Here is a 15,557-nt window from a genome sequence, read left to right on the forward strand (position 1 = left end):
GCGTCCGCCACTGTCTGATGTGGATGACACTTCTCATCCAGATGGAGGAACAGTTCACAATGGGACGCAAGCTTTCTTGCTAGCCCGACCTCTGACAACAAAGAGGGTTAATGCCTTGGACCTGCAACGCCATTTTAGGAATGTCTAGGTGCTGGATGGTGGTTTTAAGGTGCAAGAGAGCAGATCGGATCTCTTTGTTTTCAACTTTGACGTGCGCAGAGACCGAAATAAGGTCCTCAAGGGAGGACTGTGGTAGGAATGTCAAAATAGAAAAATAATTTATTTTTCTTTCCAGACTGATATGGATGGAATAAGTTTTAATATTTCCATGTGAGTGTTTGGAACATTACTGAAAATTAAATTATGGAATTTATTTTCCATTCCTATTGTAGTGTTTGGTAAGTCATAAGAATGAAATATAAAATTATAATTTTCAATAACACCCTTTTACTAATTAAAGTACAAATATGACATTAACTTATAAGGAATGTTTGCGAGAGAGTATAAATTTTTTAGAGGGATAATTTATGTAATTTTGCCTTCGATTGTAGGAAATTGAATTAGAATACCACCCCTTTACTAGATAATTCAATTCAGGGTTTATGAGGGAGTCAATTTCCAGTCAAATCTCATTTTTTATTTCTTTTCCAATCTCTAATTACAACCAAACGGCACCTCTACATGAAAAATTAATTCCCATTTCATATCATAATTTCCTATCATCTAAACGGGGCCATGGGAAATGATTGGCATAAGGAGACTGGAATTGTTGGTTCCATCAGTAACTAGATTAGAAACTACTGCTCCACCATGCATTCCCAAACCATTGTAGTGGTGAAGTGACTGAAGTCTAAGGACGAACTGATCTGAGCAGCCCTAATCATGGTCATTGATTATGCTTTCATTGATTTATAGTTAAAAAAAAAATCAATATCAAAAACAAAATTATAGAAAATAGTGCAAAAGGGAGTCCAAATTAGTGAATTACCAAATGATAATAAGCAATAGTACTAAATAACGATAATAAGCGAGAGTGCAAAAGGAATGTCTCTTATCCAGAAATCATCAGAATTAACAATAATACGAGTGTTCACCGAAAAAAACGATGACATGAGTGAGTGTAGAAAGTTGTCAGAATCACAGCTCTTCGTTAACCGTCAACAGCTCCGCCGATGCTAGTGCCCAGAATGTACTCACCAATCTTCACGACTACCATCCCAGTGAAAACGCCCACTGCAATAGCTGCAGTAAGAGAGCTCACATCTATTTTGATGGGCTTGGTGTCGAGCTCTCTGGAGATCTTCACCCGTCCTATGATATCGACCGAAGCCTTGACCTCGAAAGAGTGGTGCCGTCGGAGGTGCCATCGAGATTGCCCGCCATGAAAGTCTGTTCCTTGTCATAGGCGTTCTCACCTCCTTTGGAGAGTAATCCTTGGCACACTCCTTGAAGCACGAAAGTGGCCACAACATGCCATTTATCCCAATACCTCATATCCTCTGTAATTTCATCATAATAAGCTTTGCTTTCAACAGGGAGGTAAAAATGTTTCAACTTTTTCATAGTGTAAAGAACAAATTGTTCATTTTGTGTTCTGTTTGGTTATGAACGTAACTGCAGCATAATTTCATCATAATTGGAGAGGAATCCTTCGTACACTCCTTGAAGCACGAAAGCGGCCACTGCAAGCCCTTTATCCCAATAAGTCATATCCTCTAAAATTTCATCATAATAAGCAGGTTTGCTTTCTACAGGAAGTTAAGGCCTCGTTTGGGATTGCTTCGCTTTTAAAAAAATCAGCTTTTGTTCAAAATTTTAGATTTTACTGTGTTTGGTAAATAAATAAAAAGTAGCTTTAATTGAAAGTTATAGGTCACTGGCAGCAGATTTTAGAAGCAGCCTAGAGGTTGCTTTTAGAAGCTGCTTGTGGATCAAAACACACTCTGCAGTTGTTTTATGTACTGGCAGCACTTTTAAAAATATTATTTACCAAACACAAAACTATTTTAATTTACAGCTGATTATTCTTACAACACAACAACAACATTTTTTTTTAAAGTCACAGCAATCCCAAACTAGCCCTAATGTAAAAAGGTTTCAACTTTTTCATAGTGTAAAGAACAAATTGTTCATTTTGTGTTATGTTTGGTTATAAAACGTTACTGCAACATAATTTCATCATAATAAGCTTTGCTTTCAACAGAGAGGTAAAAAGCTTTCAACTTTTTCATACTGGAAAGAACAAAATCTTTTTTATACTGATTGGGAAAGAATCAACATCCAGCATTTACTCTTCTACACACCGAAAACACAAAAACTTTCTCACTCCTTACCAGGGCTTGAGTATAGTGCTTTGCTTCAGCATTCACCCACTCTCCTCTCGTAGCAAAAGCTTTGACAACACAGTACACATCCTCACGCATGCTGTTTAATGTCATTGACACAAAACACAGTCAAAGCCAAAAGTAACACTCTATGTGTGGTTCAACTCACTCCGCATAAAAGACAGTCACCGAAAAAAACAAAATTATAGAAAATAGTGCAAAAGGGAGTCCAAATTAGTGAATTACCAAATGATAATAGGCAATAGTACTAAATAATGATAATAAGCGAGAGTGCAAAAGGAATGTCTCTTATCCAAAAAAATGATGACATGAGTGAGTGTACTCACCAATCTTCACGGCTACCATCCCAGCGAAAATGCCCACTGCAATAGCTGCGGTAAGAGAGCTCACATCTATTTTGATGGGCTTGGTGTCGAGCTTGCTAGAGATCTTCACCCGTCCTGTGATATCGACCGAAGTCTTGACCTCGAAAGAGTGGTGCCGTCGGAGGTGCCACCGAGATTGCCCGCCATGAAAGTCTGCTCCTTGTCATAGGCGTTCTCACCTCCTTTGGAGAGTAACCCTTGGCACACTCCTTGAAGCACGAAAGCGGCCACAGCATGCCATTTATCCCAATACCTCATATCCTCTATAATTTCATCATAATAAGCTTTGCTTTCAACAGGGAGGTAAAAATGTTTCAACTTTTTCATAGTGTAAAGAACAAATTGTTCATTTTGTGTTCTGCTTGGTTATGAAACATAACTGCAACATAATTTCATCATAATTGGAGAGGAATCCTTCGCACACTCCTTGAAGCACGAAAGCAGCCACAACAAGCCCTTTATCCCAATAAGTCATATCCTCTAAAATTTCATCATAATAAGCAGGTTTGCTTTCTACAGGAAGGTAAGGCCTCATTTGGGATTGCTTCGCTTTTAAAAAAAAATCAGCTTTTGTTCAAAATTTTAGATTTTATTGTGTTTGGTAAATAAATAAAAAGTAGCTTTAATTGAAAGTTATAGGTCACTAGCAGCAGATTTTAGAAGCAGCTTAGTGGTTGCTTTTAGAAGCTGCTGTGGATCAAAACACACTCTGCAGTTGTTTTATGTACTGGCAGCACTTTTAAAAATATTATTTACCAAACACAAAACTATTTTAATTCACAGCTGATTATTCTTACAACACAACAGCAGCAGTTTTTTTTAAAAGTCACAGCAATCCCAAACTAGCCCTAAGGTAAAAAGGTTTCAACTTTTTCATAGTGTAAAGAACAAATTGTTCATTTTGTGTTCTGTTTGGTTATAAAATGTTACTGCAACATAATTTCATCATAATAAGCTTTGCTTTCAACAGAGAGGTAAAAAGCTTTCAACTTTTTCATACTGTAAAGAACAAATTGTTCATTTTGGGTTATGTTTGGTTATGAAACGTAACTGCAACATAATTTCATCATAATAAGCTTTGCTTTCAACAGGGAGGTAAAAAGGTTTCAATTTTTTTGTAGTGTAAAGAACAAATTGTTCATTTTGGATGATTCTGTTTGGTTATGAAACGTAACATTTTGGGTTTAAAAAGTGCAAAAAATTGAGAGAGATAGAGAGAGAGGTCTACCAGAAAAAAGTCTACCAGAAAACAGAGAGTATTACCTGATCGATCGAGTGAGAGAGACGAGAAATTTGTTTTGAGTCGGAGCAGAGGGAGTGAGGTTCGCCAATGAGCAGAGTAGAATGAGGGTTTGCCAATGAGCAGAGCAGAGCCTTAAGGTGGGGAAGGGGGAGAGAGAGAAGAAAAGACAAATTTGAAAACAGCAGAATGCCCCGCAGCAAGACACGAACGTAGGTGGGGTTCGCCTGTGCTGCACCATTTCCTTCGAGAGGTGAATTTGGCTTTTAAGTGAACCAAAATTGGGGAGAGCCGCAGCAGTGGAGATGAGAAAACTGGTAGGGTAATAATGGAGGTGGAAATCCCCTTCATTTATAGGGTTTTGACAAGGTACTAGGGTTTATAATGACAAAACAGAAATTAATTGGGTTACCAGGAATCTATCATGCGTGGTTCGTGACTTTGACTGTGAACACAAGTTTGAAGCTACACTAGGAAGTATGAACATACATTTGAATAGTCAGTTGCACTAAACCCTATAAGCATCTGACCTGAACTCAGACTCGGCCATAACCATCTGACTTAAACTCGGACTCATTGGGCAGCCCGAATATGTATACGAATGAAATGAGTATATACCATCATACATCTATGATAGTTCATCAGAGGTTTCTGTTGCATCTAAGGTATTATTAATGCTATCAAGCCGAAGCTCTTCTCCAAGTCAAATATCTCTCTTCATTAATCAATCTTCGGTTGAAAATGTTAATATGGTCCTACAGAAAACTAGGACTGAATCGTATGTACAGTAATATTTACATTTACAAGCGAGTTTCTTTGGCCTCAAATATGTAGAAGAGCGCTTGTTCAAACCAGGCATTGAAATTTGCTGCTGCTGCTTGGATCTTCTCTCTCTCCTTCTGCTTGTTTTCTATCTCTGCCTCTGCTTGAGCCTTTCTCAGATTCTCCATCTCTTGCTCCATTGCTGTCTTCTCTTCCTTCTGTCTCTTCTTATGCTCCAACAGCGATGTATCTGAATCCTTCACAGAGAAGAACATGGGCCCCAACTCCACCAACCACTGTGGCTCCACAGCAGTGGCACGTACTCCTTCGTAGTCAAAATCAGTTCATGATAAACAACATAGTCTGGAGTGCATCCCATACCATAGAAAGCACTGCTCGGATGTAGATGGCATGGCATCCCAGTTCTGGAATTAACATACTCCCCCACACCCTTCAATCTAGCAGAATTGTGGAAGTATGCAGAGCAGATAGCTTTTCTAACAACGTACATCAGTGTCAGGCCAACAAGTAGTCAGTGGGATTTTCAGTGTCTTCAAGATCTCTAGCAGCTGGGATCTCACCTCTCTAGCCTTTCGTAACCCTTTAACATGCAAATAATGGTCCCCACACCAGTCCCCTCGATACTGATGTTTCCACTGCTGGTACATGTTATACAATGTCAAGTGATCGGATTCAGGAATAGAGACTTTTGATCACCATCTAAGATTACTAGGCTACTTAACGGAACTTTCTAAAGCCTTTAAGAAGGATAAAATTTTAAAGCCCGACCATATCATAAAGGTCACGAAGCAGAACAGCCAATAATCCCAGCAGAATTTACTCAAACTTCCGTAATTAGCCATTGTCAGTCAACTAAGTCAATCCTGAAGAATGGGTTAAGATATCCCCAGTTGACCAACCCATCCCCAACAAAATTTAGAAAGAAGAACAAAACAAATGCATCGTGAATAATTTTCTTTTGTCTTCATCTCACTTCACCAAGTTACCACTGCACATATTATCTTAACAATAAGGCAAGATCAGACAAACCTTTGCGGGCGTCTTTGCCATTCTAAGATCAACAGCATAGTTTGAATAGCCAAGTAACTAAGCAAACTTATGTCGCAGATGGACCTGAACCATAAAAACATTGGAATAGAATGATGTACACAAACTTCAGTGCTACATCATAATAATCAGAAGTGTGAGAAGATTTGGGAAACACAGAAAATCAATGGCAAATAGAAAACAAGCTTTTGGATCCACATTCAATAATAATCTCTAGAAGATCTTCAAGTCAGAACCACTTAACTATGGGAACCGAAGATATGCATAAAGAACCAGTTACTAAGAATTGCTACAACAACAAACGTTTAGAATTTAGAATCATGTTCATTGAACTCGTAACAACTACAGTATCCAATTAACAATGTGTAACCTTTAACTGATATTGTAACTTCACAACTTTAAACTTCCAAAATTTGCCATGCTAATGAATTCCAAGAAGTTCTCCCCCTATTAAATGCAATAGACTGATTTTGAAAGAAGCCAATGACATATCTAACAGCTTCATTGTAATCTAAAAGTCATGGCGCGCACATATATAAAAACTACAAATATTTTGGAAGTTGTGAATTTCTTTGGGCAAAGAGGGTATCAGTTGATAAAACAGAGCGACCTTCTAAAGAGTCTTCATAATATGGGAAGTAAACTAAGGGCTCACTAAGTGATATAACACACACACACACACTGACACACTGTATCATTGTATAGAGATAACAATGAATTTAAAGATTGACCATCAAACTGAAATTATGATAATGGTAAAAATCACAATAATTACCAAATTTTCTAAGATAGAAAGATTGACTTCTCCGCACCTCTTTCCATTTTCCACTACTACCATCTTCCTTGTTGTTCCAACCTTCATGGGAGATTAAAATTAATTTTGTAGAGTAAACTAACAGATGTTCTGAAACTATCAAGTAACAATAAAAGGATTATCAATGATTCAATGTCTCTTGCTACTGGCATTCACGGAACGTATCCAAATATAATTGTCTTGAACCTTAACATGATGATTTTTAGTGGAAATGGCTGGTAACGAAATGAAAATAGCTAAAACCCTTTGGAGATTGCCTATGCCTAATGATATTTGATGGTTGCTTATACATTCTTATCTTTTTCCCTTCAACTTGACCATATCCACAAGTAAAAATTTGGGATCATCAATTAATCTTTGTCAAATACAAACATAGGTAGAGACTTATTGTTAATACTGAGAAACATAAAACCACTCCGCAGAGCATACCTCGCAAAGTTCTAGTACTGCCGCCACATGATGACTTTTCAGGGTCACCTTCAATTTACCATTTTTAGTTTGTCTAAGCTCTGCACAAGTACAAAATTAGTTCAGAAATTGAACCAATTATTGTAGAAAGCTTAGCTACTCATTTAATGACAATGTATATCGATTAATGATGAGCTTAGTTACCTATTTTCCTTGCACATGATTTAACTGAGTTCATATTTTAAAAAGTTGCATATAAAAAATATAAAAATGTTTAAGGAAAACCTAATTTGTGTTTAGCCCAAACTCTAGGTTACTTGACCTAGTGGTAATAGGATTTAATTAGAAGGATCTAAAATCCTAATCAATGTAGAATTACTTTCCTTGTATGATTGAGATTCTATGCATTGTAATCCTCTATATAAAGAGGCTCCTATTATCAATGAGAATACACAGCGAATTTCTCTCAATTTCTGATTCCTAAAACACGTTATCAGCATGAGCCCTAACCCTGAAACCCTAAATTCGAAGCCTTCAAATCCCAGAAACCTCCGCCGCCCACCTTGAAGCTCTCACCTCCAGGAGTCCAGAACCGGCCGAAATCTACTTGAACCGGCCACCAGAAGTGACCAAACCGGCCCCCCCAAGAAGAATCCGTCGATCTTTTGCCTGATTTCGCACCCTTCCCGTCCACCGATCACCGCCATATTTTGTCAGAAGCTGCCATGCCACCCCAAGATCCTTGAACCGGTGGAATTTTTCCTGGAACCGGTCGGCAAGACCCCGAACCCTCCGGTAGATCACCTGACGTTTCCTTGCCGGTCTGCATCTGCCAGATTCTCTCCAGTCAAGCCCAACTGATCCAGCCCTGCATTCGGCCCAAGACCAATCAGCCCAAGGCCCAGAAGCCGAAGTCTGAAGCCTAGCAGCCTGAAGCCTCTGACGTCATCCTTGCATCATCTGCCACGCCAGCCTCTAGTCAGCAGCCACATCAGCACCAGTGCCACGTCAGCAATCCGGTCAACCAAAGTCAACGTCGGTCAACCCTCCGGTCAACTACCGCAGCCACTTTTCCGGCGCCTTTTCTGGTCAGCTACAGTAACTTTCCTGCAGCTACAGTACTTTTCCGGCGACATTTTTCAGACCATCTTTTTAAGGTAAACTTTTCTAAAAGTTCCCGTTTTTTTTTTTGAAGTTTTTTCAATTTCTTCTTCTTTTCTCGGGGACTTCCAACATCCCTTCTTCTACCCCCCTTTCTTCTTTATAGGGGAGACCAAAAGCCGAACTGTGGGGTTCGTGCTCACTCCAAGCTTGGAGCTTGTAGAGTCCTCCAAACTTAGAGTTTGTTGAGAAGAAAACGATCGACACATACATCATTGTTTCGATCTAATCCAAAACCCCTCTTGGAATCGGATTTTCCTGGAAGCGACTACGCTTGGAAAAATCCCTAATTTCTTGGAAGCGACTACGCTCAGAAATTTAATAAGTTTTTCGTGGTAGCCCTTTTCGCTCCGAAACTAACCCTAATCTTGTGTTGTTTTTCAGGATGAGTTACCTGAACAAGTTTAACTTTGTTCCACTAGAGACAACTGGCGCGGGATACCATAGGTGGGTCCGAGATGTGTGCCAATATCTTAAGGCTGATGGACTTCTGGAAGCCATCCAAGAGCCTAGTCAGAACGTACTCTCTACTGAGCAAGCTACTGCTTTTGAAGCAAAACAAGCTAAAGCCATAATTCTCATGACAAGGCACATGAATGACGCGCTCCAAAATGAATACCTCAATGAGGAAGACCCAAGAAAGCTATGGGTAGAACTTGAGCAGTGATTTGGCAACGTTCGTGACTCCCTGCTTCCTGATTTAGAAGTGCGATGGCATAGCCTCCGCTTTTGTGATTTCAAGTCTGTGCTTGATTATAACTCGGAAGCTCTTCGTATCAAGTCTCTGATGGAGTTTTGTGGCCAAGCCATAACTGATACGATGTTGATCGAGAAGACTCTCTCTACCTTCCCCATCTCTGCACTGATGATTTCAAAGAATTATCGGATTGATGTAAATGCAGGACGTATCACAAGGTTTCATGAGCTCATTGGCGCCATGAACGTAGCTGAAAAGCACGACAATATTCTTGTGAAGAACTATAATGCTAGACCCGTGGGAACTAAGCCTATTCCGGAGTCTAACTATAGTCGCGCCCCCAATGGAGGACGCAAGGAGCGAAACCCTAAGAGTAGGGACAATTCTGGACATTCTGGTCCATATGTTTGCCCTAAAGAGGAAGGAAATCGCTAAGAGAGGCGTGCACGGAACCGTGGAGGTCAACGTGTGAAGAGAGAGAGAGGCGGAGCCTCCGACCATGGTGGTAACGCCACCAAGAGCATAGGTCGTCCAAATCGCGCCCCAATGGCGCCTCGATCAAGGGAGCCTGACCATAATGATGTTTGTTTTCGATGTGGATCAACTGAACATTGGGCCAAAACATGTACAGCACCCCAGAATGTTGCAAACGCATACAAGACGTATCGTGAAGCAAGAGAAGCAAATTACATGGAACAAGAAGATCAAGATCAAGATGGCGATCTAGATCTAAGGATGGAAGACTACAAGGATCAAGACCCAGAAACTGGCGATTTTGATTAAGTCTTTTTATTTTCCAAGAGATGTAGGCGATTGCCATATTACTTTTTATTGAACTAGATTTTCTTTGATTAACGAAACAATGATGTACTTCGTTGGCTTGTGAATAAAATTTTGAGTTCTTTTCATTATGACTCAATTTTGATTATGAGTATATTACTTTGTGACTACGATGGCTGGGCCATCAATATTAATTCAAGGACATGGAATAGCCCAAGTTCCACTTGCCAAATGGCACCTTGATCACAGTTGTCATAGAAACTCTCTACGCTCTTAGGGAAAATCGTACCCTATGAATAGCCAACGAATTCCATGCGAAAATGCATGTAGAGAACGGAAATGAGTTCCTTTGCAATACCTTTAATGATTGCTAACAAAGACGCATCTTAGAGAAGTTTATGTGTCTCTCTAGTGGACTCTATGTCACTATTCGAGCTATTAATCCAATAAAATTTATGAGAGAAGATCTCTTGGATTTAGACACATATTGGCTTTGTCACGACATGATCGATCATCCTAGTCATGATATGATGATCCGTCTACAAAGACTTCACACGGACATCTTTACAAAGCCCGTTCCTTAGGGAAATTAGGACTGAGACCGTCCTATGCAAAGGATATGACAATACTCATTCTGTTCTTACAAAGAATCCGTAGGGATTTTGTGGATTGATTCAACCAACTTGCGGACGCTTAAATATTTCATGATATTGGTTGACACGCAAACACGCTGGTCACGTGTTGTGCCATTGTCCACCTATAAATGCTGCTTACGCTACACTCCTAGCCCATATCATATGACAATGGGCTCACTCCCTAGATCATCCTATTCAGTCAATTGGATTTGACTATGCTAGAGAGTTTACATCGAAAGACTTTCGATGGATATTGCAATGGGCTTGATGTTGGACATCACATTCCTATGTACACACCTAATTGGTCTCACAGAAACGACTACGATGGTAGTCCGCACATTGGTAATGCGCACCAGTCTTCTTATATCCGCTTGGGGTGATGGGATATCGCATGCAGCTATGCTAATTCGTCTACGACCTACCGCCACTCAATGTACCTCTGCGTTACAGCTAGTGACTGGGTACACGTCTTTTGTACTTACGCACATTTGAGTGAGCCATTTTTGTGCCAGTTGCGCCGCCACAGCGCTCTATGATGGGTCCTTACAGACGAATGGGCAACTACGTTGGATTTGAGACTCCAACAATCGTCCGCCACTTAATGCCCTTGCAAGGCGATCTCTTTATCGCTAGATTTGCGGGTTGTCACTTTGATGAGACAGTTTTCCGGTCGTTCGGGGGAGATAAGAACACAGATGTTCAACAGGAACGACAGGAATTGTCGTGGTCTGTCCCCACTATGTCTCATCTTGATCCCTATTAAAGTGATGAGATCACACAAATATGCTACAAACATGCCTGCAAGGAAGGACGTCTCTACGAAAGGACGTAGCGCCACCCTACATGGAGATAGGCATGGCGCCGACGCCAAAGAGAGTGGCACTCTTGCGTTACAGGCCATGGCCCCAGCTAGGATGCGTGGGAGGCTAGTGGGTTCGAAGGATACATTGGCACAAACCAATCCTTGAATCATCGACACTCAAAATCCGCCTCATGAGAATCTTCCAGGTTATGGTTATCGTTGGGGGACGCCTCAACGTCAGGTCCTATTCCTGAGAATATAGAGCTCTATGAAACTTACACTAGTGTACATGAGACGTGGGATAGAAACTCCATCATAATGATGATGTAGTTGCGCATGCGCATGAGTTTGTTGAGTCTGATGATATCGAACCACGCTCCGTTAATGAATGAATGCCAACGTAGAGAGTTTTGGCCTAAATGGAAAGATGCGATCCAGGTTAAGATGGATTCTCTAACGAAGAGGAAGGTTTTCGAGCTAGAGATGCCAACACCTCCTAACATAGAACCTGTTGACTAATGGGTCTTCGTTAGAAAGCGTAGTGAGAAAAAGATACGGTAATCTCGCCTTATGGCGCAAGGCTTCTCACAAAACGCCCTGGAATCGACTACAATGAGACATATTCTCTCGTAATGGATGTCATTGTACTCCACTACATTTTCATTTTGGTAGTTTCTGAATAACTGAACATGCAGCTTACAAATGTGGTCACTACATATCTCTATAGGGATCTAGATACGGAATATACATGAAGGTTCATGGTGAAATTCATTTACCCAAGTCAAGTGGCTCTAGACCATGGAACGCATTTACAATAAGGTTGAAACGCTTACTAAAGTGACTACTTGATTGGGAAGGGATATTCCCACGCGTTTCTATGACAAGTTTCGGATTCTATCGCGGTTCATGTTGGACATGATCTTCATTAGAAGCCTTTAAAGAGTTAAAGGAAACCGCTGAACACTTGAAATCCGAGTTTGAGATGAAGGATTTTGGGAGAACACGATTATGTCTCGGTTTGGAACTTGAGCATCGTGTCGATAGATGCTTAGGCATTTTGACAAGGTCAAGCCTTCAAGCACCCCCATGATCGTCCGTAGTCTTGATCCTGAAAAGGATCCTCTTCGTCGAAAGGATGATGACGAAGATGTGCTAGAGGCAGAAGTGTCTTACTTAATACAATAGGCGCATTATTGTACTTATCCCAATGCACAAGATCGGACATCTCATATGTTGTGAACTTGTTAGCTAGATATAGCTCTGCGCCAACGCGACGCCATTGGATTGGTGTAAAAGATATCTTTCGATACTTGAGATGTATGAGTGATATGAGCTTGTTCTATCCCTACAATGAGATGATGGATTCGGACCCATCACACACCAGGTACACCGCCAACACTGGCCTGCATCCATTATCCCCATCCCAAAACGACATGTGTTTTGGAAGGTTTTGCTGATGTTGGGTATCTCTCTGACCCACACAATGGTCGCTCCCAAACTGATTAAGTGTTCACCATGGGAAAAGACCGTGATATCTTGGAGGTCTACAGAACAGACTGTAGTCGCTATATCTTCGAACAATGCAGAGATCATTGCTCTTCACGAAGTGGTTCGTGAATGTATATGGATTGGATCCATAATTACGCATGTTCGAAACAATTGTGGTTTGAAGTCTACCACAGATAAGCCTACAGGCGTTTAGGATAATACTGCTTGTTTTGAAAAAATGAGGCAAGGCTACATCAAAAGCGACAAAACCCAGCATAATCAGCAACAACAGGCTCTCCTCGAGATCAAAGTGAATTAGATTCGATCTGAGGACAGTGAGGCAGACTTGTTTACTAAGTCATTGCCCAAATCCACGTTCGAGAAACATGTGGCAAGAATTGGCTTGCGGAAATTATCTGAACTCCCATGATCGTAGTCATCAGGGGGAGGCGCAGACATCAGGGGGAGATGTCTACATGTTCACCTCGAATCGTGAAGGGTGTGTTGTGCTCTTTTTCCCCTTCGACCGAGGTTATTTTTTTCCCACTGGGTTTTTGTTACTCGGCAAGGTTTTTAACGAGGCAACAAGAGAAGCACCGCGTTTGGGTAACACAAGGGGGAGTGTTCAAGGAAAACCTAATTTGTGTTTAGCCCAAACTCTAGGGTACTTGACCTAGTGGTAATAGGATTTAATTAGAAGGATCTAGAATCCTAATAAATGTAGAATTACTTTCCTTGTATGATTGAGATTCTATGCATTATAATCCTCTATATAAAGAGGCTCCTATTATCAATGAGAATACACAACGAATTTCTCTCAATTTCTGATTTCCTAAAACAAAAAAAAGATTATACACATAATACTGAATTGTACTGGAAATGGCTGGCAAGGAAATGAAAAGAGTTTAACCCTTCAAGCTTGGCTATGACTAATGGAATTCCATGTTGCCTTATTTTTTCCTATCTTTTCTAATTCAATATGAGCATATCCACAAGTAAAGGAAATTTGGGATCATTGACTTATCATTATATAGTCTGGGGTAGAAACTTAATTTGATGCTGAGAACATTGAAGAATTCAAGGTATTATCCTAAACAATTTACTGGTTGCAAACAAGCACCAAAAAATATATTAATCTGAAATTAAGTTTGGGGAAACTTCATCCACAATACAGCCCAAGTGAACTTGCATATGCGGTGTTCAATATGGTTGATTTAAAAATGATGGGAAAAATATATACCTTGAGAAACTCTTGTGGTACCCCAGCCAACTTAGTCTCAGTGAAGACAAGGAAAGAACAATCCTCTTGTAGATTTTGGATATAGCACAAGCTTAGCTCATCAATTTGGACTCTCACACGCTGCATCTACTCTCTCTTAGTTAAAGTAAGATTCAACCCATTACGTTCAAAGTCTCTCATCTGTCACTGATTGGGAAAGAATCAACATCCAGCATTTACTCTTCTACACACCGAAAACACAAAAACGTTCTCACTCCTTACCAGGGCTTGAGTATAGTGCTTTGCTTCAGCATTCACCCACTCTCCTCTCGTAGCAAAAGCTTTGACAACACGGTACACATCCTCACGCATGCTGTTTAATGTCATCGCACATAAAACACAGTCAAAGCCAAAAGTAACACTATGCATGGTTCAACTCACTCCGCATAAAAGACAGTCACCGAAAAAAACAACAATACCTGCAAGTCAGAACAGGTGCACAATTCTCCGCTCGGCCTTGGCGCTTGCTTTTCGAACATCATCACTGGTAGACACCATCTTTGGAAACACACAAGACTGTACAAGTGGAAATTGCTGCGCTTCCAATTCAGCTAGAGGTGAAATAACATTCATATACGCAACCTCCAAAAATGCACCATGTACGAAACAAAAACAGCTCAAATTAACCACTACAATAGTGAAACTCCACTTCCTCCAATTGGGAGGGAGGGAAATTTTGTGAGGGGCGAAAAGGAGGGCGAGTTTTTATGAGCCGGACGATAAATTGCATTTATTGAGATTAATTTTGATTTATTATTATTTTTTTTTTTTTGAAAAATAGGGGAAAGGCCTATCGGCCTATCCTTATCATTTGTCGCTGTCACGGGCTTTGGTTGCTTAAATTAGCCGGATATGGACCTTGGCCCATTTCGTATGACCCAACGTGGCTCTGATTTGAATATTGCAATTTAGAAAAAGTTTTTTCCTTTTTTTTGTACGAGTTTATGTTGATGAAACATGAAAGATTTTGCTTGATTTGACATATAATTTTTGTGAAATCTATATAGTGTACAATTGGCCTTATCATTGGGTTTTTTTTTTTTTTTTAATCTAGTTCACATATATATGATGTCTTATACAGTGGAGCCTTACATTTAATTATGTTTTTGTTAAGTTTATTTTATGATACGTTGTTGCTGTTATAAATATTATATAAATGTGGTTGTCCACTGTAAATACTCATTAGTTATGTCCTTATGATGTAAACACTACTCCTATATAAAGGGGTCTAATGAGAATAAAATACACACTTCAACCTCCTCCTACATTTGTTTCTCTATTCTATCTCTCATATTCTCTAGTTTATAACACGTTATCAGCACGAATTTACTCTTATTTTTCTTCTTCTTCTTCTTTGAACTCCATGATGATTCACAAGCCTTATGGTGCAACATAATTGCTTATGACCAAGGCTAATGATCTATGAGTTTTTCTTCTTTCTCTCCTAGAAGAATATCAATTTTCTTTATGCGATCATTTACATATATTTGTATGTATCTTTTATATAATATAATTGTTGAAAATTTATATTTCATATGCAACAATGAGAACTACATGTTCCATTGCTCAAGACTCGAGTTCTCTGACCGAGTAGTCTTAGAACCTATGGTTCTATAGACATCACACGAATGTTTTTCTCGTGTGTTCCCTATGGGATCCATTGTTCATATTTATGAACTCTTAGAAACCTTTGTTTCGTATATGAATTTTTCA

At 39.8% G+C, this 15,557-nt stretch overlaps 1 long non-coding RNA gene across 1 annotated transcript; it reads right to left on the reverse strand.

Moving 5' to 3' along the window:
- Nucleotides 1-6,973: 6,973 nt before the first annotated feature.
- LOC112196901 lies at nt 6,974-14,422 on the reverse strand. Its single transcript, XR_005809087.1, has 4 exons — nt 14,264-14,422; nt 14,067-14,157; nt 13,806-13,991; nt 6,974-7,103 (listed from the first exon to the last, which is right to left on the reverse strand). It is a non-coding gene; the product is annotated as an uncharacterized LOC112196901 (long non-coding RNA).
- Nucleotides 14,423-15,557: the final 1,135 nt, after the last annotated feature.

The sequence above is a fragment of the Rosa chinensis genome, chromosome 4 (genome assembly GCF_002994745.2).
Source record: "Rosa chinensis cultivar Old Blush chromosome 4, RchiOBHm-V2, whole genome shotgun sequence".
NCBI lineage: Eukaryota > Viridiplantae > Streptophyta > Magnoliopsida > Rosales > Rosaceae > Rosa > Rosa chinensis.